General features: G+C 35.0%; 1 long non-coding RNA gene across 9 annotated transcripts; it reads left to right on the top strand.

Annotated features, from left to right (window-relative positions):
• The first annotated feature begins 202 nt into the window (after positions 1-202).
• LOC129893471 (uncharacterized) lies at positions 203-22,364 on the top strand. Of its 9 annotated transcripts, none has more exons than XR_008767461.1 (5): positions 203-492; positions 569-654; positions 20,213-20,290; positions 21,611-21,687; positions 22,074-22,364. It is a non-coding gene; the product is annotated as an uncharacterized LOC129893471 (long non-coding RNA). The 9 variants fall into 9 exon arrangements; XR_008767458.1 differs by having other exon boundaries at positions 20,096-20,290; XR_008767456.1 differs by lacking the exon at positions 21,611-21,687.
• Positions 22,365-25,985: the final 3,621 nt, after the last annotated feature.

Raw genomic sequence — 25,985 nt, 5'->3', positions numbered from 1 at the left:
AATGCGATTAATGTATTGCTCTTGCACATATTGTTATGTTGTTGTTGTTGATTGTTATCAATTATGTTATAAGTTTTTTTTAATAGAACATATTCATTATAAAATAATAATATTTTTTTAAAATTAAAACAGGCCAAACGGCCCAAGAAAATATACAAAAAGCAAACTAAGGTAAGTCAAGTCTCGAAAAAATAAAGGCCAAACCCAACATAAAAATGAGACAAATAAAACAAAATTAGCCAACAGGGAATTGGAATAGGAAAGTCCACCATCGAGAACCTTCATCTTTTTCACAAGAATAGGGTCCCTGAGATGGATTCACGCTGGTGTTGATATCAACTGGAAGCACCTGATACAGGTCCTAACTTGGTCCAAGAGAAAGCTAGCTTGAGTAGAAATCATTGAGGACTCTTCAAAGTCTCACAAGCGCCATGACTCTAGCTCGTTGAAGACTCCTTCAACATAGCTTTATAGAATCAGGAAAAATTACCAGTGAGTAACTCTATACCAAGCACCTCTTAATCAAACAAGAACTTCATTTTATTTGACTCAATCCATCGCTTAATAGATTGAGCTTCAAAAGGAACTAATACCACTGTTCAGGGATGAATCTTATCATATCTATGAAGTCTATTTTTTGTGGAATCTGGCCTGGTAAGATGTTAGTCAATCCTTGCTTTACTTTTCTTTATCGATCCCAATATTTTAGCATTTTATGATGTCTAGTTGACTTCATCGAGAATTAGCTGCTCTGGATATACAATTCTTATTTTGGTACTTCTTAATGCACAAATTTGGGATTTTAATTTTTTACATCTGCATGATTATTCTTCCTTCATTTAGTACCAGTTCAATAGATGAATACCTAATATGACTTGTCCCTGCAAAAGAATAAACAATGTTAGAAAAAAAATCTGTTACTTTATTCCTTTCTCTTAGAATGTGAGACACCTCCACCAGATTAGAAACCTTCTCTCTGAGAAAACTTATTTTCTTCACCTCCATCCTTATGGTCCAAGGCACTTTCCACACCCTATCGATAATCTTGTTAAGAGCTAAAGAATATATTTTCAATGTAATTGGCAAAAGATTATTAGCTACACATAATTTTAGCCCCATTGAAATTATTGTTAGTTCAACTTTAGCCTTCCGCCATAAATTTAATCTCAGCATACACAAACTCTCCACAGTTATTCCTCACACAAAAAGCACTAGACATAGGGCCAGAGTTGTCTTTACAGGCTCTATCAGAATTACATTCAAATTTCCCCTGTTAGGAGCATTCCAAGTAACAATTTTGATAACTAGGTTTGGTTTATATTCCTCTAGATATTGCACAATGAAAGGCAACTCTTAGGAACATTCATTAGGCAATGATACTTTGTAATAGAAAACAAATAAATATTCTTGTTAATCTCTGCTAGTAAAGCATGAATAGACATCCTCTTTCCATGATGTATGACATTCCTTCCCTTCCAAATGTGCCAAATCACCATGGCGGGTATGATATTAAAAATAATCATCAGTTTTGGAGCACAGTCTTCTTGACACCACTTCAGAATGTTGCTTCTCAACTGTATAAATGGACCTTGAACACCAATTGCAGCAACAAAGTAATCCCACACCATGTTAGAATCAAGGTAATCATAGAATAGATATTGAAAATTCTCTACTGCATCTGTGCTGCAACAACAACATCTCACACCCTGAACCACCCTTATCTGCATAAGGACTTCTCCAATAGTAATTCTTATTTTACATACCCTCCACATTAAAAAACAATCTTGAATGGAAGTCCTTTGAGCCAAATATTTGAGAAAAATTTATGTCTTTCCTTTTCATCTCTTACCAGTTTCCATGTTGATGACACTGTGAATTTACCATTTTCAGTAAGTTTTCACCAAGGTTTATCCCTATCATCCTCAACCTGCACCACACTAATCTTGTCAATAATATGAGTAACAATCTCACTAGGGAGTAGTTCATTTAGCAATGGAACATTCCAGCTTTCATCCAACATTAGTGACTTTACATCCTCCAATCCTTCTTGCATGACTTGATTAATAGGTAGTACATAGCATAAAACACCTAAATGAGTCCAATTATCATACTATGTACTAGCACTGCCACTTCTTGGTTCCCACCATATCTCCTGATCAAAATAGTCTCTTGCTTGAAGCATGTATTTCCACGCCTGAGAGCCACCTTTTCATTCAACAACTTGTGGCATTTGCCTCTTACAATATTTTATCCATATGAAATTTACCCATAATGATTTTTTAGTCCTAAAGCTCCACCACAGATTTGCAAATAGGGCTTTAGAAATATCAAATAAATATCTAAAGCTTGATCCCCCTGTCACGACCCAAGCCTAGGGCCTAGACGTGACATGACGAATGAGGAACCCGAAAGTACCTCAAACAAGCCTCTTAGCATTCTTTTAGCCTTTCATAGGTAATGATGATAAATAAACAAGCGGAAATCAAAATAGTAAATCTTCAACTTACATATGTCCAACAATACCTCTAACTATTAGATTTAACGGGGCTAAGACAAGTCCCTAGCTCACCCTCAATCATAATAGAAGAAATGCCATAGTAAAATATCTTAACATATCATAAGCTAGAAAGATAAAGGAGTATTGTTCCCGGAACATGGGAACTCACCAAAAGTAGTCTTCAACGAAATCTCAACTAGCCACGTGGAGGAGAACGAGGAGGAGCACTGGTCCCTACATGGTGATATCATGTAGGCAAAAGAGTATGTGTTAGTACTTTGAATGTACTAAGTATGTAAGGATGCATGAACATTGAGGAAACATTATAACATTTATGTAATATGGAACATAATGTAATGCATGCATAATAAATCATATAGATATCCTTTTAAACATTCATTTTGTGGGAAAATAACCATAACCGACATTTAAGACCATGCGAGCTATTACATGAAATCCAACATAACCTCCTACGTTGGCCGGGGAGACTACTTGCCAGGTAGAACTCCGTCAATTTCATTCATTTCTTTAGCTTTAACTTTAAGGGCTTTCATGGATCCATTAGCCTAAGCCTACAAGGGCTCCTATGTTGACACATAGTTAATGAGACAAGGGGTTGCTACTAGGATTCCCTTATCGAATCCCACCTCAATGCCTCATTCGGTGCTAAGTCAATCCCACGGAATAGTTTAATACTTCAAAATATTCATAGCATATAACTTGAGAATTCAAACATCATACTCGGTAGAATAGCTCATTAAAACATTTGATAATTCAAATATGCAAGAATTGTCCTTATTGCATAAAGAATCCATCATTCATATCATTTCATCATTCTTTCATTTCATAAGACTCTCTTTTTGATCATAGATATTGCTTTCATAAACATTTATTTGGAGTCAAAACTTTCAAGTCAAACTTTATTAAAAACATAGTAAAACTAGGTGGGTTCAAATCACTTCAACTTGCAAATATGTATGTAAATAAATATACATAAATACTTTGAAATCCATTGATTAAAAATCATGCTTTAAACAACCCACCATGAATTTCAAGAATCTTTAAATAGATAAATAGAGGAATTACTTGTAAACCATCAATTCATACATATGAAATTATGTTGCATCAAAATAGAGCAATAATCATTAGTTTAACCATGATTCATACTATTAAGTAAAATTAAGAATTTACCATAAGAAAATATTACTTGAAATCAAGAGACTTAATTGAAAGAGTTTTTGGACTACATGGGTTGAAGAACCCATGGATAAATACCCACATAACTTAGAGTAGAGCTTAAAGAAAATGAATATAATTTATCATATAATCAAAATAATTTATACATGAGAGTGGAAGAAATACTCTCATTGAAGCCTTACATACCTAGAATCCGAAGCTTTAGTCGGAACCGAAAGACTTAATGAACACTCTTGAGTCCTAGCTTTTCTTCTCGCCAGAACGTTTTGTGTACTACCCGGAGTATATGAATCATCGGAATAGTATTTCTTCACTACTAAGAACTAAAATTATATTTGAGAAAGTGTAAAGAAGTGTATAGAGAGAAGACTTGTTTGAGAAAGCTTGATGAATAAAATGAGTAAATAAGGTGGGTATTTATAGGTGGGAAAGAGGGACCTAACAATAAATAAAATAATTATAAAGAAAAATCTGAAAATTTAGTAGAAAATTATGATGCCATGGATGATGTTAATTGGAGGACAATTTATGTCATGAGTGATGTCAAATGTATCTAGATTTTTTTATGGTAGGTGAAATGAGTTACCTTTGACAGAATACTCCTTTTCGGAGCTGCTTTTGAACAAGATAAATTCCTTATTATGATTTGGTGTCTCCATAAGAATTGTAGATATAGAAGTCTAGTTTCATGTCGTTTAAGAATCAACCAATTTGGAGCATCCTACAGTGAGATATGAATTTTCTTCTACAAATACTCCATTTCGTCACAGCACACTGTCTTATAATAATTAATTAATTTGACCTACTTAAACTCCGAAACGTAAATTATGGTCTTCCCAAAAGTTGTAGGTAATGATCTTGTGGTTACTCAGAAATTTGAATCACCCAATTTGGACAATCCGATAAAACGTTATGCCCAAAATACAGAGGCTGTATCATTTTTAGACGAGAATTGAAACTTCGTATACAACGTTTTTAGGGGATGTTAAACCCCCTTTATTCTTTGGATAGCAAACATCAACCCATGCTACCCAGTGTTTATTCTTTCTTTCTTCCCTGAAATTTCATTAGAATCTTGCAAATACTATATGTAGATCATGAATAATACATTCAGGGGGAACAATGTCTAATAATAAATATACTAGTATGCTTTGAAGAACATTGTTAATCAGAACATGTTTTTCTTAAAAAAAAATAAAAGTTTACCTTTTCATGCTTGCAACTTATTCTGTACCTTCTTCACTAACTCTATAAAGTTAGTTTTCCTTTTTCTAGCATGTTCAATTGGACACCCAAGATACATTAAAGGAAAATTTCCTTTGCTAAAGCTAGTGACATTTTCAATCTCCTAAATTATCACTCTTGTAGTCTTATGAAAAAAAAGAAAGAACTCTTATCCTTGTTATTTTTCTATCCAAACTGATTCTCATACTCCTTCAGAATTTGCATCACCAACTGTAAGGTTTTCTTTTTAGCAGTACAAAAAAAGATAATATTATCAGCATAAGCTAAATGATTGATACTATCACCCCAATTTGGCATCCCATAACTCTTAAAATCCTTGTTAAAAAATAATTCATTTAAATATCTAGATAGAACCGCAACAACAATAATGAATAGGGCAGGTAATAGTGGATCTTCTTGCTTTACTCCTCTAGTAGAATGAAAAAAATCATGAGCTTGACCATTGATAAGTACTGAATACTAATTGTTAGCCACCAATCTCCAAATCTTATCCACTAGTAGATTATCAAAACCCAATCTTTCCATCACTTTCGTCAGAAATTTCCAGTCCATCCTATCATAAGCCTTTGCCATATCTAGCTTAATGACAATATTTGCAGGTTTACCCTTTTTCCTAATGTCACTAATAATCTCTTGAGCCAATAACACATTCTCAGTAATACGTCTACCCTTCACAAATCCTGATTGATTCTGAGATATAATTTTAGGTAGTAGGCTCTCCATTCTATCATGAATCACCCTAGAGATCATTTTATTTTTAAAACTACTTCGACTAATTGGTCTTAAATCAAAATTTGCACATTTTCTCTTTTAGGCAATAAGACCACATTAGTATGAGTAATTAACTTTGAAAGTGTATCACCTGAAAAGAAAAAATTCACCACCTTGATAATATCATTACCAATAATACCCCAACAAGCTTGGTAAAAAGCACCACTGAAACCATCAGGGCCACTGACACTTTCACCATTTAATTCAAATACCACTCTTTTAATCTCTTCTGTTGATGGCATGTAATTTAACCTCAGATTATCCCATCTATTAATAAAAGAAGTAATATTTTTCAATAGAGTCAACTACACATTGTCAGTTTCAGAAGTGGATTGATTTTGATAAAATTGGATACCTTCTGCTGCCACCTCATCCTAACCCACGCTCACTCCCTATTGTTCTTCGTATTTCTATTAATCTACAATTTCTTCCTTCTCCCATTAAGAAAGTTGTGAAAAAACTTAGTATTTCTATCACCCTTAGAAAACCATTGAATATCAGTGCCACGATCCAAGCTAGACCCTATGCGTGACACGACGATTGATAGACATTGATAAAATCATAAGCAGAAGATAAGTCTTAAAATAAAACCTTGAATAAGAAGAACCTCCAACAACTTGTCTGAATAAATGGAGCTACAACTCATGAACGTCTAAACATGCCTCTACTAAGTTTAGATGGGGGAGTAAAACAAATTTCTAGCTCATCCAATATATGAATGTAAAAACCATGAAGAATAATGAAAAGATAATTGTCTTATCCTCGAAGCATGAGGACTCACCGATAATAGAAGAAGTGTTAAATCTCTAGCCACGAGCTGGAGGATGAGTGTGATCGTCGGACTCTGATATAATATATGCAAAAGTATGCGTTAGTACATGGAATGCACTAAGTATGTGAGAAGCATACATGAACAATAAAAATAGGACATAATCAATATGAAATAAGATACATGATCAATATCTTAAAATATGAGTAAGACCTTGATAACATTTAAGTATCATAAACATGTGGTCCATGCATCATAAACATCATCATGGGGACTTGTAACATAGTATATACATGAATCGGATAGTAGTCATCTTTGAGAGCCATAAGTCTTTGTGAGAGATACCGTTAACTGACATTTAAGACCATGTGAGCTATAACATAGAATCTCGATGTAAATCCTATATCGAAAAGAGAGAGGCTACTTGCCAAAATAGACTCTGTGATGCCTAAGTGGATCCACTAAGCTACTAAAGAATCAAGCCTCAACTAACGGGTGACCCTTTCTAAGGAATCAAGCCTCTACTAACGGGTGATTCTTCTTTCTACGGTGGCACGTAGTTTTGGGACAATGGGATTTCTGCTAACAGTTTCATACCTCTTCTAACTAATGAGCCTCTTATCCAAGGGTCCACTCGGTGCTAGGTCAACTTTTAATGGAATATCATACATAATATATCATAATCTTTGAAGATGGTAAGAATCTAGTAATACTATGTTCATCATAAATACTTGAAAATCATAAGAATAGCTCCTTCAACCTATCATGATTATAATATAATTCATATAGACTCTTGCCTCTACTAACGACATCTAAATCATTATTTCTTTCACATCGTAGAGAAACCTTTCATAGTTCATGGTCACTTGCTTGAACATCATAGAAAACATCATAGAAAACATCATTCTTAACTTTCACGAGTAATTCATAAGTCTTGATAAACATTCCTAAAACATTCATGGACATCCTTCATAATTCATGTTCATAATTCCTTAAAAACATACTTGAAAGTAGTATATAGCATGAGTCATTAAAATTCAACTTGAAATCATGACATGTATTTTGAATTATGCATAATTAGACTAATAAATATAAAATACATCATAATTAAGAAGACCTAATGCAAATTCATGAAACTAGGGCTTTTAGTAGAATAATTCATAAGAAATCATAAACCAAATTTAAGAAGAACCTTGGGACTACATGGGTGAAAGGGACCATAGATGAATTTCCACATTCATGGGAAATTCAAAGCCCTAAGTGCAACCTTCTAGCAATGGAGACTTGATCTTGACCTTGCAGCCCTAACTTGTCTTGAGGAAGAAGAAAGATCTTTGGAAGGGCAAATTCTTAAAGAGTTGATTTTTGTGCTAGGTGTTTGAGAGAGAATGAAAGGTTAAAGAGAGTTTTGGGTATTTATAGGTTATGGGGAAAATGACATAAAAAAGTTTCACGACCCGACCTAGGGCCTAGTCGTAACATGGTGATTGAAACCCCGAAGGGCTTCAATCAAGCCTCTTGTACATATCATAAGCATACATAAGGTAAAGTAAAAGAAGAATATCATAAGAGAGTCTAAACCATGAATAGAAATTGAAGAATGAATAGAAATTGAAGAATGTCACATGACAACATAGACTCGAAACATTTGTCCAACTAGATGGTTCTACTCATGAGCATGGGCGGGAGCTAAGACATGTCCCTAGCTCACCCTCAATATGAAATATAACAAAAGTCTTTGAAAATAATAACCAACTCGATGACTAGTCTCCGATAAATGAGGACTCACCACAAACATCGCTGGATAGAAAAGCTTAACTAGCCACGTGGACGAATATGATCTTCAACCTCAATCCCTACATTATGAGATAATGTAGGCAAAATATGCATTAGTACGTTGGAATATACTAAGTATGTAGGAAATGCAATGCATAGAAATCATGTTTGTACAAATAACCATTTTAAATAACATGATAGGAGAAGTAGTCGAAAATCATAAGTAGTCTTTAAGAAGGATCAATGCATAATAAACCATAATAGTATCATATAAAGTAAAAGGTAGGAGTAGTCATTTAAAACATAAAAAGGACCATACACATGTGGGATAGGAAAATAACCGACAATAAGACCATGCGAGCTATAACATGGAATTCCGTTGTCTCCCTATACAATGAAGGAAAAGGGGAATCTACTTGCCAAGGTAGACTCCTACATGCCTAAGTGGATCCACTAGGCGGTTATGTGAACCGAGTACTCACCCCTAGTTCTTAGACTCGGGTACTCACCTTCAAGCCTTGATATTTCGGGTACTCACCTCTTAGAGATTGGGTATTCACCTCTAATCCCTTTGTACCTATAGTGACACGTAGTTTTGGGACAAGAGACTTTATATAAGGACCCCATATTTTGAGTCGCCACCTCGAATCCACTCGGTGCTAAGTCAAATCCCACGGAATACATGCATAGCATAGAATCATAATTTCATATATCCTAGTCATGATCATAGGTTTGAAATCATAGAGTAGCTCATTTTCATAACATAAGTGCAATGCGGATATTGTTCTTCCACATTACAAATTATACATACATAATTATATCATTAGGCCTTAAGGTACCACATTGGGCCCTAAGTCACCCATTCCATAATATGCATGAAAATCATCATTCGAAACATACTTATAGTTCATGATCATAATTGAAATTCATAATCATAATTCATACTTGGAAATTCATGATCATAGCTTATACTAGAAATTAGGATAAGACATGAATGCATGATCAATTGACTTGAAAGTCATGAAATTGACTTGAAAACATGCATGATCATAAACTTTCTTTCAGCCCATACATAATTCAATAGATAATATCCTTTGGAAGTATAATTGAAAATACTTATAATTTACATCATGAACCCTAAAGATCAATATAGGAGAATTCATGGAAAACTCTTCAATTCTATGCAATAACCATTAATTTATATCAAAATAGACTCATAATTATAATTTGAATCATAATTCATGCAATTGGAATAGAGATCATAAAATCCATAAAATACCATACTTTAATTTGATAGAAAACTTGAGAAATTGATTAGGCATCATGGATGAAAGAATCCATGAATCAATACCCACATACCTTAAGTGAGAAAACCAAATAATTTGGAAGAACTTAAGAGTTTTGATGGAGAGCTTAAGTGAATTTACTTGAAGTTTTCAATGGAGTCCTTGAGTGTCTTTTGTAAAGAGAAAAATATTTGAGTAGGTGAGTTGTAGAAGAATGAATAGAATTAGAGGTTTAGGTCAATTTATAGAGCTTAATTAGGTTCTAAAAACGTCTAGGTTCATTAACTAACAATTTGGGGAAAAGTCTAAAGTGCCCTTACTAAAAACTAAATTCATCTAGAAACCATAGCTAGGTACGCGACACGGAGACGAGCAAGTCCGCGAATTTACTGTTTTGTGCAGTTTCTTTGAAAAGTCCATCTTTTGATATACGGGTTCCAAAAATCCACCGAGACTATTTTCACAGGTTTTGATCCCCTGATCGATATTTCGAACTCTAATTTTTCAAAAAGATTAAGAATAATGCATTATATGAGCGGCCTATTCCCAAGGCATTCTTAAGTCACTTATGAGCATTTTGAGGGATATTACAAAAAGCCTAACTATTCATATGAAAGAGTGGATAATGACCAAAATACCCCTGAAATAATAACTGAACGGACCCCTTGACGGACGGCCCACCACGGCCTGTAAGGCTCACCACAGTCCGTAGTGGTGGTCGTGGTGATGTAGTCTATTTTGGGACTGAGGGGCGACCTTCATAGAGGCCACCATGGCTCATGGTGACCACCACAACCCGTGGTGCCTCTCATAGTCCTCACCCATGATCCACTTGTACCATCCTAGACCACGATGCCCTTTCATGGTCTGTGGTCCTTTTCACGGTCCGTGAAGGGCTTTGTGAAGACCACCTGGTGTCAAAAAGTTGTAATTTTTTTTGGGACATCTCTTTGAACCTCATTTTTCAACTTCTCAACTTTTGGGGTCTTACAACCAGCTTTTTGTGTCCAATATTCTTCTTCATAATGTGTCCCGACCCGACCTAGGACCTAGTTGTAACAAGGAGATTAGAATTCCGAAGGAATCCAACCAAGCCTCTTAGCATAATATTCGTGAGCATACATAAGGTAAATTAAGTAATTAAACAATACCAAAGGTTACAGAAGCATAAACTCAAATAGAACATAAGTCTCAAATGAGAAAATGACAGCATAGACTTTTACTATCTAACATTCTTCTAATAACTCAATGGGGGCATAAGACAAGATCCTAGCTCACCCAAATACACAACATAAGAGTAATGAAGTAACAACTGTCAAATGTAATATAAGTGTTATATCCTCGAACTGTGAGGACTCACTAAAAAGAAGCTAATAGCAAACTCTAGCCACGAGTGGGAGGAGGATGAGCGTGATCGTCAGACCCCACATTATAATACAATGTAGGCAAAAGTATGCGTTATTTCATCGAATGTACTAAGTATATGAGAAGATGCATGGACAATAAATATTGGACATAATCAATATGAATCATGGGATGCAAGACCAATATCTTCAAAACGTGAATAAAGTCATGAAAATAGTAAAACATTTATCTCATTTGTCAATGCAACAAAAAATTCTCATAATCATCATAAGAACTCATAACTCAACTGAAACTGTGTGGGATAGGACCTTTAATTGGCATATAAGACCATGCGAGCTAATGCACGAAATCCAATGACTCCCACATCGAGACGAGGGAGGGTACCTTATTAGGGCATACTCCATTAGTAACTCTTTTAACTTTGCTATGTGGATCCACTAACTTTGCCATATTGGCATATATAAACCTACATGGGCAACATAGTTTTGGGAGTAAAGGTTGATACTAGTATTCCCTTGGGTAACCAACCTTTTGTTATCGGACCGAACCACACCTAAAATTCCTCTTAGTGCTTAGTCATTATCTCAATGGAACTCTCATAAAATATGATCATGAACATCATAGGAAAGATAATAATAAATATCAATCCATCTTTATAAAATATCATAAGAATAGTTCATCTAGCATCATTATACTAAAATCATAGGATTAGCTCATCTATCATATAACTAATGTAATATAGGTGTAGGCTTTCCATCATTACATATCTTTACTCATAAAACATCTTTAGGGTCTAACTTTCCCTATCATTAACTTGTTAGAAACATCATAGAATCATCATTCATAAACTTTTCTGTATAAAGCATCTTTAAACTCATTCATAAATCTTTCATTGAAATAACTTGAAAATTATGATCATATCTCATAATTCATACTTGAAACTAGAACATAGCATGGGTCATTGAAATTCAATTTGAAATCATTCAATATTATCTGATTTATGTATTATTAGGCTAATAGCATTGAAATATATATCATAATTAAGAAGAATCAATGAAGATTATGAAATTAGGGATTTTAATTGAAGAAATCATAAGAGAACTTGAGAAGAAATCTTTGGGATTTCGTGGGTGAAAAGTACCCTTGGATGAAGTCCCATATACCTTGACCATGTTTTAGCCCTAAGTTGAAGAGAATGGAAGCTTGACCTTGAAGATATCCTTTGAATTGCTTGCGGGAGAAGAAGACTCTTGAGAGAAAAACTTGGGAGAGAAGATTGTTGGATTTTTGGGGAATTATGTGAGAATAAGAGGGTTAAGGGTTTTAGGTTTGTTAATAGGTAAGAATCTAGTCCCAAAAACCATCCACATTCATTAATGAAATATAGGAAAATGACTAAAATAACTCCAAATTAAAATTTATTTCGTAACCAAAATGGACCATCACCACGGACTGTTATGGATAATACGGTTTGTGGTCCCCTCCATGGTGAAAGACTAGGGATTTTATGAAAAGGGGAGGGATGGAGGGGGGTTGGTAGGCTTCCCACCACGAGACCCACCACAGTCTGTTTTGGGGACTACAGCCTGTGGTGGTCATCCGTGATGCTAGAATTTGGGCTAACATCTGAGGGTCTCAAGGAAGGTGTCCACCAGGAAATCAACCACGGTATGCGAATGGCAATACGACCTGTGGTGGTTGGGGGACGTGGTCCCTGACTTGGAGTTGAATCTGAAAAAACTCGAGTCGGGCATGCTACTTGCCTAAAATGACCATTCTGGAGCTGATGAAACCACCAGAATTCTATTCTAAGGTTATCTTCCTGGAGTTTTAACCGAAGTTAGCCATTCAAACTCCAAGAGCTCTAAAACAAGGAAACAGGCTTATTAGTGCTAACAAGTCATAAATGACTTGAGATCGCTTAAAGAAAGCTCCAAATGCTAAAAAGATAAAAAAAGAGATAAAAATGACCTGGAGGGTCATTACAATACAGTATATCACGAAACATAAAGCACAACCATTTCACATTATAACTAAGTGTATAACATTATTAAGATATAATAGAGTTAATATGGTTAATTTCCTACTAAAGAATAATCAAGGATTACCTTAACAAACAACAACGTCAAGTGCAATTCCACAAGTGGTCCCGGATATGGTGGTGGAAGGGTTATCTCAAGCGAAATGATTTTTCTTCCAGCCGAAAAAAACTTAGGCTTGAGAAATCACTAAATACTAAAAGTTAACAGATATCAATGGTTAGCAAAAGAAGCTTGACTTCAGATTTTCTCCAAGACAAGACTAATGATGTATTAATTAGTTTGTACGAAAATATAATACTAACAAAACACCATTAGTAAATTTTCATCAGCAATTTTCTAAAGAAAAATACAGTATAAAGTTAATCAAAAGAGGTACGAAATACTAATAATTATCCAAAATCAGTAGTTCTAGATCATGTATGTGGAGGTCACATAAACATATATACTCATGTAAAAATTTATGAAAAAATTACCCACAAACAAGTGCAATAAGAGAAATTAATTGGAGAAAATATATTACGACAAGAGAGAGTGATGGAATCATGGTATTCACCTCATGCAACACTTCCGGTCCATAATACAAAGAACAAGCATCAACAAACAAAAATACAGAAGAGAATAAGAATCAAGAGAGGAAGAAGGAGGAGAAAATAAGAGAGTAGAGAAATAAATGAAGATCAAAACAAGTAGACGTAAAAATGGGCATGAAGATGGAATAAGAGAAGGAAACCAGAGAGCTTGAGAGTTGGAAGAAGGAAGAATCGGTGAATGTACCACTTTATTTATTGTTTTGGCCTTCCTCGACAATAACTGTTAGCATCGCAAAGGGACAACACGGATGTCGTGAGTCATACTTTTTAACGATAAACATTGTGGAAACCTAAAGTACCCCTGAACGACCAAAGGCACATTGATCAAAATGCCCTTTGTCGTCCGAATAAACCCACACTTATTTAGATTCATTGATGATATTATTTACATCGTTTAGATTACTAATTTAATTAGTAAAATTAATTTTATTATTGTAATGACCCTCAAGGTCATTTTCATCTTTTCTGGATATTTTCAGCATTTAGAGCTTTTCTGAAGTGACCCCAAGTCATTTATGACTTACTGGTACTAATAGTTCGGTTGCCTGGTCGTTCGTTTGGTTTTTATGCCTGTTTCCCTGTTTTGGATCTCTTAGAGTTTGAACGGTTGACTTTGCTCAAAACTCTTGGAAGACAACCTTAGAATGGAATTTTGATGGTTCCATCAACTCTAGAATGATCATTTTAGGCTAGTAACATGTTCAGCTCGAGTCTCGAACCTTGGTACGAGTTTGAGCCATTAGGCATTTTAGTCTATAAGCTTTAGCCTAAGGTTGACTTTGGTCAACATTCTCGGAAAATGCACTTAGAGTGAAATTCCATCATCGCGCATGTCCCGAGTATCAGCCTCATTTCAAGCCATTTTGTGATTTTTTTAAAATTTTGTGCTTAGGTATGGGACCTATTTTTCATTGAAAAACCTCTATTGGAAATTTCAACTGCGTCGTTGAGGTAGGAACATCGAATTTGGTGAGGTAGTGTTAGACTCTCATCTTGATGGTTCGAGTGGCTCGGGCATGGTTAGGCTGGGGACAAAAGTCCAAAATCCTAGCCAAGTTAAGAAAATTTCTAACTTTGGGGTGGCTAAAAAACCTTCCACTTCTTCCCTTTTCTTAATAAGAAAGTGGGCCTTTATATATGATCCAAAAACCCCAAACACTTCATCAATTTTTTATGTGGGAGACTGAGGTTTTTTTTTTTTTAGAAAAAACTAAAAATTTCAAAAATACAAATTATAATTACACTAACCTAACTAACATTGTATTTAGTAAAAAATAAAAAAATTTGAGATGATTTTCGAATAACCACATAAATAGTAATCAAAGATATAGTTATATAAAAATATGTATATTATACTAAAATTTATAAAAAGATAAAAATAGTTAAGAATAACATGAAAATATCTTTTTTTTTATAAAAGTCAATTATATCAAAATGTTCGAAATTCAAAGAAACTTGATAGCTAATTTGCGTTGTGGATAGTCAAAATTGGGTGTCAACAACCACCTGGTACATCCTTTGTTTCCTTGCTTGTTCTCTATCTTCTCCCTTCCTTATATAAGATGTTTCTTCTTGCAGCCTTCCGTAGTATTCTTGTTAGTTACTTGTGATATATTTTTCTTGCTTACATATTCTTTATACTTGCTTTACCTTTCAAGCTCAGTCAGCCGATGCCTGCTGAGTGTCACTTGTTGGTATTCATACAACACTTCTGCACCCTGTAGATAATAGTACGGGTTTTCAATACTGATTTGGATATTGTGTGGAGCAGCTCTTGGATTTTGAAGACTTGGGTGAGCTTTTGGCGTTCAAAGTTGCCAATCTCCCTCTATTTTGAGTTGGACTAGTCTTTATTTTGTATTTGGAGACAGTCACACTATTATTATATTTGTATAAACCTTGTACTTTTTTATTTAGTCTAGTAGCTCGACTACGGACTAATACCAGGTCTTTGGGGTTATCTTATTGTATTGTTCTCATGTTTCTTTTCTTCTTATTAATATTATTATTATTCGTATCTTTCCTTTCACTTGTGATGGTCCGTTGCCTATGGTTTCAGACTGTGGATTTAGGCTTACCTACTGGTGGGTTGATAGTAGGTTCCATAATGACTTAATAAATTGGGTCGTGAAAGAGTAGTATCAGAGCTTAGGTTCGCCAGTATCATCGTAATAAGAGCAACTGCCAAGTAGAGTCCTGTGTATTGGTGCGTAGACTTTTATATCCTACCTTCGGGAAGATATAGGGCATTTTAGGAAAACTCTATTCCTTTTTCCTTATTGTGTGAAATTTCTTTGATGAACCTCTAAATACTTTGTTAGAATTCATTCCTCCTTAGATAGATAGTATGAACTTTCCAATAGGCGTGGTCAAAGCATCGACACATACTACCCAGGCTTTGACATTATTTATGACCACCTCGATTCCTTTGGATCAAACGTTGAATATTGTGTGTCTCGTTGAGCATACACTATAGGAGGGAGTAGTTTTGGGTGCATCGAGTGGTTCACAGCCTAGTATTGGACTTGTAGGCCCTCAACAGGCTCCTTCGTCGGTCTTTGAGTATATGATGAAGTTTCTAGATTGGACATGGCATGCTCCTACATTTTTTTCTTATGGATTGAAACATGACTCTGTGATTTATTGAGGGATTGATTTTTCCACTCCGCCTAGCATCACAACACTTGATAGCAGTTAGGTCTACTTTTCCCCAGGTAGTCAGTTATGCGATATCTATAGAGCATGCATGTATGGATATTTACAGAGGTGGAGATATGAGATCCTGCCGTCGGTGAATCAGAGGTAGCACCTTGCTCTGAGGTAGGCATCATCCTTGGGAGGGTTACCCTTACCCTAGACCTACCGGACCCATGGCGGGAGCACCTCAGATTCCAGGAGGTCCTGTGATAAGTTATGGTACCCACGGTGGACAGGGTTCACGGCAGACTTCTCAAGGTATGTATTTTGAGCATCTAGGTTCTGGGTTCATTCTATGTCATCCAGGCCATCTGAGTGGGTTGTAGTGAGTAGGAGATGTTATACATGCAATGAGTTAGGACATTTGGCAAGGGATTGTCTTATAGTCATACATTACAGGCAACAAGCTTGACAAGATCGGGTTCGTAGGGCTTAGGGAGAGTCAGTTAGAGGTGGTACCCCGATTGTTGCAGTTAGTGGTACATGTGTTCAGTTCGAGGCTAGGCGCATTTCATCCCATGCTTCTGCAGGTCATATAGATGATAAGCTCCATGTATCAATTAGATTTGGGTAAATTTTATTTCTAGGACCTTCCTTGCTTATAGTGCTTGGGTTTTGGGGTCTTCGTACCCATCGATGATTACTTGGCTTGTTAGATTCATCTTGCGATTCTGGTGATTACTTTACTTGAAATATGTGGGTGTGCTTACGTTGCCTGATAACTTGCTTGTTATTTGCTATGAGAGTTTTACTCGAAACTATGTTTTTGTGTTTATTTGCCCTAGGTGATTTCTTTTAGTAGTGGATCATTTTAGTTAGTTGTTATGTTGCAATCGTGGTAGAGTTATACCTTGTAGATGTTGAGCTTAGTTGATTACTCTGGTGGATTTCTGTTTAGCCATTCTAGAGTTTTCTAGGGTTGGTCCTTTCCCCTTCCTATTTTGCCTTACCCCCAATGTACTTAGTTGATCTGAGGTTGCTGCCGAGAGAAGGGTGTGTCAGTAGTTGTGGTCCTTATGGTCTACTGTAGATCTCATTCATCGATTCTTTCTTTGTTTGATTCCCTATTCTTAGTTTCTAACATGGTGAAGTTAAGGTTCACCCTCCGATTTTGCTAGGTTATCTCTTCACAATAAGTTTGATGGTTAAGTTATCGATTAAGCTGGTTGTGTGATGTGGTGTTAGTTGTCTATGTTTGAGTTGGAAAGGCTGGAAATGGAAATTTCTTTGTTCATTTTAAGTATGGTAATGTTTTAGCTTGAAGTATCTTGTAAGAGGATTCTATTGGGTTCATGGAAATGGTGGTCTTCTTATAATTGTGACTGACCAACAATTAGCGAGAAGGGGTGATTGTGGAGTAAGGGAGTTCATATTGATGAGTTGTGGTTTATCAGAATTGCCTTGGTGTGCCTTGTGACTTATGGACTTTTAGGTGGTTAGTCAATACACCTCAGAAATTTCAATCACAGGCTTGTTTTACCTTACTACCAGGACTCCCTTTATTCTCAGTGATTTCGTGTTGTGCCTTGGTTCTATCGGTAAACTACTACGGGTATGTCGATGGTTCAGAGTTAGATTGTTGATTTATGTCTTCTGTTGTGGTATGCTTTGACTAATTTAAACTGTCTTTCATGGGCGAATGAAATTTATCTTAGAAGGCTCAGCTTCAGGATAGAGTTAAAGTAATTCGTGGGATCATCTCTTGGTTTCTTATTTAGGGTGGAAGGTTCGCATATGTCATTGCAGTTAGCTGGCAGTGTTCCTTGTGGTGTACCTTATGGTGGTTTGGCTTCATTTGGGTTGCTTTTGACGAGTTGAGATGTTTAATCACTAACTGCCTCCTTAGTTACTCTTGGATTATGGTAGTTTACTTAGATTTGCACTTGGGGAGTGGTACATGGACTCATGGAATCAATTCCCATTGATTATGGGTTAGATTCTCATATTGGTTCATTTTCTAGAAGTTTCATTGGTAGCAAATTGACATTGGAGTTGGTCTGTAGGCGTTTTTTCCTCTTGTGGATTTGGTTTCCCTTGAAGCGACCATTTCAATTTTGAATGATAGGTTTCAAACTCTAGTTATTGGTTTTGGATGTCATTAGGTAAGAACTTTGGGCTTGTGCCTTGGGCTGATGTACTTATTTTATTCTTACCGTTTTTCAATGTTCAGGTTGTGCTTGGCTTTCCTTCATGGTTATTTGGGCAATGTTTAGATGGTGTTGGGAGCTGTTACTGTGGTTTATGATGGGTGGAATACCAAAGATGACTAAAAAGTCTTGAGTTTGGAGTATAAAGGAAAGAATTCGATGTGGGAGTTATTTAACATCATTTCTTGTCTATTAGTCGCCTAATTCTGACGTATCTGTGTGGTTTTGGTTTATCTCAGATTAGTCTGTTGTGTTCAGTTGAGTTTGTTCTTGTTGGGTGGAAGTCAATATCAAAAGAGAGGAATTGAAAGTTGGATTTAGTTGTTGAAGAAAAGAAATGAATTTGGGAGTGTTCTCTTAGCTTGAGTTTTGGGTTGGCGTTGCCTGGCCCTAGAAGGTGCCTATAGGTTTGGCAGAGATTGCGGGCCTAGCTTACAAATCATTTCATGCCCTTGGGTTCTTTTCTATCCTTTGAATTTCGAGGACAAAAGTCCTTTTAGTAGTAGATGTTGTAATGACCCTTAAGGTCATTTTCATCTTTTCTCGATCTTTTCAGCATTTAGAGCTTTCCTGAAGCGACCCAGGTCATTTATGACTTGCTGGCACTGACAGTTCGGTTACTTGGTCTTTTATTTGGGTTTTATGGTTGTTTTCCTGTTTTGGATCTCTTAGAGTTTGAATAGTTGACTTTGGTCAAAACTCTAAGAAGACAACCTTAGAATGGAATTCTGATGGTTCCATCAGCTTCAAAATGGTCATTTTAGGCTAGTAGCATTTTCGACTCGAGTTGCGAGCCTTTCGATGCGAGTTTGAGCACTTAGGCGTTTTAGCTTATAAGCTTTAATCTAAGGTTGACTTTGGTCAACATTCTCAGGAAGCGCACTAGGATTGAAATTTCGTCACCGTGATTAACACAGGAATGTCGAGTTTGGTCTAGAACAACCTTTTGTGTATGTTCTAAGGTTTCTGATCTAATTTTGAGCCCCTTTGTAGATTTTGGTTTAATTTGGTGCTTGTATGTAGGACCCACTTTTCATCGAAACGGCCTCTATTAAAAAATTTCAACTGCACCGTTTAGACTAGAACGACGAATTTTATGGGATAGCATAGTCCGTTTGTGCGCATGAGATTTTGAACGAATTCCGAGCACCCCATCAGAGATTTTGAACTTTGCCAAACCTGTGTTGCAGCAAAATCTGGGTGGATCTTTAAAAAAGACCAAACCCGATTTTGGTCTTCTTCTCCAACTTCACCCTATAACTTAGGTTCTAGAGCTCCAGTTTGGGTGATTCAAAGCCCAATGTGTTCGGAAAGTTTGTGGCTACGCATTAGAGTACTTAGGGACTGCTGGGTACTCTCCGTTTGAGGTAATTTTGCGACTTTAGCTGTTATCTCTTGCTATTTTTAAAATGGAATTGTGGTGAATTTTGGGATTTTTTCTTGGTCATTTTAGGTCTATTTTCTGGTGATTCAAGAGTCCAAATTGTGGGTTTTTTTGCAAGGAATGTCGGGCATGATTAGTTTTGTTCGATGAGGTTTCATTTCCGGTAAATCGTTGTTTAAAGTTGTTGTCCCCGTTTTGTGTTTAGCTCAAAATATTGGAAATTCTTAGTGCATGATTATTTCTTGACTTCTCCCAACCCCATGTTGTGTTGTAAATTATTTCATGAACTTGGGGTGCTGCTTAAGACCAACTTTTGGGGTCATTTTCAGAATTTCTAGAAGCGGGTCCCATATTTCTCATTTTGGACCCTAAAATTGACCCATCTCCGAAAATATAATTTTAGTATCAAAACATTTGTATTGAGGAGGTGATCAACATTTTGATAGCATGGAGGCAATTGGAGTTATTTTTGGAGTTGAAAGTTACCGGGAAGTGGACTGGGAGCGCACGTGTTCGGCTTCGAGGTAGGCAACGGTCTTCATTCCTTTGATTGGGCTTCATGAGCTATTGTTTAGTATAAATTTCTTGTTGTTTGGATTGTATATGATGGGTTAGGTTCGATTCCTAGTTTCTTGCATCCTTGTCCAAGTATGAGCATTAGGCTATGTTGTCTTTATGAAACCCTCTGTGTATTTGGTAGATTATTGATTATGCCTTAGTTTGACCTTGATTAACCTATTTTAGGCCTCTTGTTCAATGCTTATGGTGGTTGGCAAAATTGTGCCTTAGAATTGAGATTGAGTTGATCCTTAGTTGTTGTAGCCATTGTTGGTGGGAATTTCTGAGACTTAGTGCCCTTCACTATATTAGAACCTATTTTTGACCCTTGGTGTAGTGTTTCTCACCCAGTTAGGCTTGTGAATAAATGTTGGGCCCCATTTCTAGATTTAGAGTTAGAATCCTCTATGCTTTCATTTTTGTCGTTTGGCGGGGCTAGTTGTATTAGTACTTTTGAGGTTGTACTTTAGTCGGATCTAGAGCTATTGATTGACTAGCCTAGCACCGTTTCCTCATATCCTCCTCCTTGTTACCTAGTTAGGGTTGAGATCCCTTTTAGGCCTTGTTGTTAAATTAGAGGAGTAGATTTGAGCACTAGGCGTTGGTTAGAGTCGGTTGTATGTGTTAGTCCTGTTTCTATGCTCTAGAGGGTAAGGTGTTTGTGTTGTCATTATCATATGTGATTTTACGTGTTATTTGAGTGCTGGTGATGGCATGCATTGCATTGGAGCCTTGTTTTCTCAAGGATGTAGTCGACTCCGGTGCATGCATTGGATCTTGGCATTGATTTGAGAAAGATGGGTTGTAACCCAAACTATTTTATACTGATTTTCTAAATGGGGGTCATACTACCTTTATTAGTACTAATTATAAAGGACTAGAGGCATCGATGATGCGCTCATTTTCTTATATTGGTTTGGTCGGAGAGAGTTCCTGACCCTTTCTATATTTATTTTAATATTTATCTCTGGTCACCGTGAAAGAGCAGATTCTAGATGCTCGGATATAAAGATTGATATTTATATTGATATTAGACCTGGATTGGGACTAGACAAGTATATAGGGGTGTTCCCGATCCCTTCATAGTGACCCTAAAGAGGCGCATGGGTCTTACTTCCTGGTCGGGACTGGAACTAGGTGTATTGCACTTGGCACTGATCGTACTACTGGTTTTATTGCATAACTCTCATTCATATATGCATTGCCTATCACCAACATAGATGTTTGTACCTGTCGGTATTATGGGATATCGTGCAGGTTTACATATTTTTGAGTGAACCTTCTAGGCACACAGGGGCTTGGGAGGTAATGTCTGATTATTTGCGAACTTGTGGCAGTATAAAGGGTGGTCTCGTGTTTGAAGGTAGTTACTGCCCTTATTCTTATTTATCTAACCTTTCTGTGCAGGGATTTATTTGTTGTGATACTTTGGTCCTTTATATGATATTTGTGTTTACTTCTATTAGTAGGTCGTCACTTAGTTGTCCTCCTTCATAGTGTGTTGTCGTGTTTAGGTTCTGGGCTGGGTCCACCAAGTACGTCCTTTGTTTCCTTGCTTGTTCTCTATCTTCTCCCTTCCTTGTATCAGAAGTTTCTTATTTCAGGCCTCCGTAGTATTCTTATTAGTTACTTGTGATATATACTTCTTTTTTACATGTTCTTTATACTATCTTTATCTTTAGATCTCAGTTGGCCGATGCCTGCTGAAAGCCACTTGTGAGTACTCATACTACCTTCTTCACCCTACAGATCATAGGACAGGTTTTCTTTGCTGATTTGGATATCGTGCGGAGCAACTCTTGGATTTTAGAGACTTGGGTGAGTTCTTGGCATTAAGAGTTGCCTATCTCCCTTTGTTTTGACTTGGACTAGTCTTTATTTTATTTTTGGAGACAGTCACACTATTATTGTATCTGTATAAACCTTGTACTTCCTTATTTAGTCTAGTGGCTCAACTACTGACTGAGACTAGGTTTTTGGGGTTATCTTGTTGTATTGTTCTCATTCTTCTTTTCTTATTATAAATATTATTATTATTCATTCTTTTCTTTCGCGTGTGATGATATGTTGCCTATGGTTCTCGACTGTGGGCTTTGGCCTACCTATAGGTGGGTTGATAGTAGATGTCATCATTACTTGAGAAATCGGGTCGTGACAATTATAACATTTATAACAAAAATTATTTTGTCATTTTTTGCATATTTTGTGACAGTTTGAAGCGCGGACAAATTCACTAGTTTACAGTGATATATATCACTCTCTTTGTCTCAATTTATTTGGCATAAGCAAAATTTTGAGAGCCGACATAATTTATAATATTTTTTAAAAATATTTTAAGTTGTTAGTTATTGTGATTTATAATACCACTTTTTCGTAATGTTTAAATATTTCAACTACTAAAAAGAAAAGTAAGACAACTAAAGTAAAATGGAGAAAACACTAAATATAAATAAAGGAAAATGAAGTAGAAGGGCATATCAGTCAAGTCGATGTTGATCCTAAGCTGCTCATGTTCTCTTCTAAAAATTTTAAATTTTTTAAGTTGTTAATTATTGTGATTTATAATACTTTTTACATAATTTTTCAATAATATATAGGTTCCTCCATCTATCCCAATTCTCAATTTAAGTGGTACGGGGGAAATTTCAAGAGTTAACAAAAATTTCAATAGGTTTTTAAAATAGGGCCCAATATTATTACTCTATTTATATCAATTTATGTGGCACAGATAGAATTAGGAGAGTTAGCCAAAATTTTATATTAATTTAGAATATTGTAAGTTGTTAATTATTGTGAGTTACAATACTACTTTTAATATAATTTTCAAATAATATGTCACTCACTCTGCAAATTTATGTGACACATGTGAAACTTTGAGAGTCAGCCAACTTTTTAATATGCTTTTTAAATATTTTAAGTTGTTAATTATTGTAATTTGTATGCACTTAATTAACGTTATTTTCAAATACTATATGTTACTCTATTTGTCGCAATTTATGTGGCACATGTAAAATTTTGAGAGTTAACCAAATTTAAATTGTTTATTAAAATATTTTAAAATTATTAATTATTGTGATTTATAGTACTCTTAACATAATTTTCAAATAATATATATTACTTTTTTTGTATCAATTTATGTGGTGCGAGTGAAATTCTGAAAGTTAATTAAAATTTTAATATATTCTTTAAATATTTAATGTGTCAATTATTGTAATTTATAATTTGATTTTTTAGTAACTTATAAATACATAACATACTAAAAAATAAAAATAAATTAAAACAACGAAAGTATTAAATATAAATAGAGGAGAAGGTCAAATCGGTCAATTGATCGACTGACCCTAAGCTCCTATATTCGCTTTTATATTATAGAGTAACAACTATAGTAAGGATAGCCCGTGCTATGCACAGGTTCAATAATATTATACTAAATATCTAAAATGTAGATTTTATTTACTATAAAAAAATTCATAATATTATTGGTCAAAACTATTATCTAAAAGTTAAAGTTCAAAAGAAGATTTTTTTTTTAAAACAAATTAGCGCTAAATAACTTGAGTTAAAAAATTTCTTTTGAAGTTATATGCATTGACAATCTAATTCGTATGGTGTTTCGTGGAATCTCATATCACTTATCAAAAAACTATTTAATAGAATTAATAACTAAAGCTATTTAACCAAGTTATTATTTATATTTTTTCATCAATTAAATTTTATTTTAATCTATTAAAATATTATTTATTCAAAAAAGATTATAACATTTATTTTGATAAGACAAATCAATTTTATTAGGATTTTATTTTATTATCTTAATGTTGTTCTTAAAATTAAAATTTGACTGTTATTACTTTATAAAGTTATTTAATGATAAAAATAATATTGAATAAAAATAATAAACTTATTTTGACTTGTTAAAATAATATGTCATCTAACTTCATCTTCCCACTCGCGTATGTCTCTCACGGATCGTTTGGTGTGAAGGATAACACCAAATAGTCTTGAAATTAAATTAGTGTCACTTAATTTGTTATTTGGTTGGCAAGTTTGAGATAACTTATACTGTGATTAATAATTAGCACTGACATAAGTTATCCCTCCTCTTTGATAGTATATTAATCCCGAGATAACTTATCCCGGAATAAATTTATTTGACTAATTCTTATGTTTATTTTAATTTTAATTTCTCATAAATTATTTTTTACTTTAACAAACTTAAAATGGAAATTCTATATTTAAATTAAATAAGAAGAAAGTTTTATTTTTAAATACATGCGGACATCATGAAAATGCACACATAAAAATATTTAAGCTAAAGAAAATGAAAGTTTTATTTTAAGGATGACTATTGAATAACTAAACTTGTAAAGAAAATATAAAAAACTAAATAAAGTGAATGGTATTTTTGTAAATAAATAACATATTTTTAAAATTTATGCAATGCGTATTATTTTGAATACAACAAACCAAACACTCGATAAGAAATAATCTCAACATAACTTATTTCATCATAACTAATCCCAACATAACTTGTCCTATCATAACTAATCTCATCATAACTTGTACTCAAACCAAATGACCCCCCAGTTCCTTCAAATAGCGTTGGCATGTATCCATCACGGCCATTCATCTGTAATATGTTCACCTGCAAAGAGTATAAGCTTGCCCCAACTCCTTTCTTAGAATTCAATTTTTTTGAAAATCAAAATTATTAGGATCATTCTTGAGGTTTTCAATTTGATTTTTGATACTAAGAATTCTCTTTTTTGAGTTTCCTTTTCCTCCTCTCAACCAGGACATCAATGAGGAACGACATTTTTTCAGTTTAAAGCTAACTTTAGATTGTTCAAAGCCATCTAGTTGGCCATGCCAAGACGTTTCCACTAAATAATTAACCACATCCTTTTCACTCCACCTTTTGTCAAAATAGAAACGTCGTTTTTCCTTATTGGGCTTGGATCAAGTCAAGGAGTAAAGTAGAATGATCTGAAGCCTCTGTATTTAAATGAGTTACTTGAACTAGGTTAAATTCTAACTGCCATTCCGGTGAAACAATCGCCTTATGTAACACCCTTCAAAATGCTCACAAGTGCCTTAAGAATGCCTTGAGAATAGGTCGCTCAAGTAATGCATTATCCTTAATCTTTTTGGAAAATTCGAGTTCGGAATATCGATCATGAGGTCAAAACCTGTAGGATAGTCTCGGTGGATTTTTAGGATCCATAGATCAAAAAATAGATTTCTCAAGGAACTGCGCGAACTAGTAAGGTCTGCAACAAGTCCGCATCGCAGACTTGCTCTCCTCCGCATCGCGGACCTGACGATGATTTTTCATGGCCGAAATTAGTTTTTAGTAAGAGCATTTTAGACTTTTCCCAAATTGTTAGATAATGAACCTAGATGTTTTTAGGACCTAATTCAACTCTATAAATTAACCTAAACTCTAATTCTATTCATTCTTCTACAATTCACCTACTCAAATATTTCCCTCTCTACAAAAGACTCTCAAGGACTCCATTGAAGAATTCAAGTAAATTCACTCAAGTTCTCTATCAAAACTCTCAATTTCTTCTAAATTAATTGGTGTTCTCACTTAAGGTATGTGGGTACTGATTCATGGATCCTTTCATCCATGAAGCCCAATCAATTTCTCAAGATTTTCTA

Source organism: Solanum dulcamara, chromosome 6 (assembly GCF_947179165.1).
Source record: "Solanum dulcamara chromosome 6, daSolDulc1.2, whole genome shotgun sequence".
Lineage (NCBI taxonomy): Eukaryota > Viridiplantae > Streptophyta > Magnoliopsida > Solanales > Solanaceae > Solanum > Solanum dulcamara.
The sequence above is the reverse complement of the archived record's forward strand: the minus strand, read 5'-3'. Positions and strand labels throughout refer to the sequence as shown.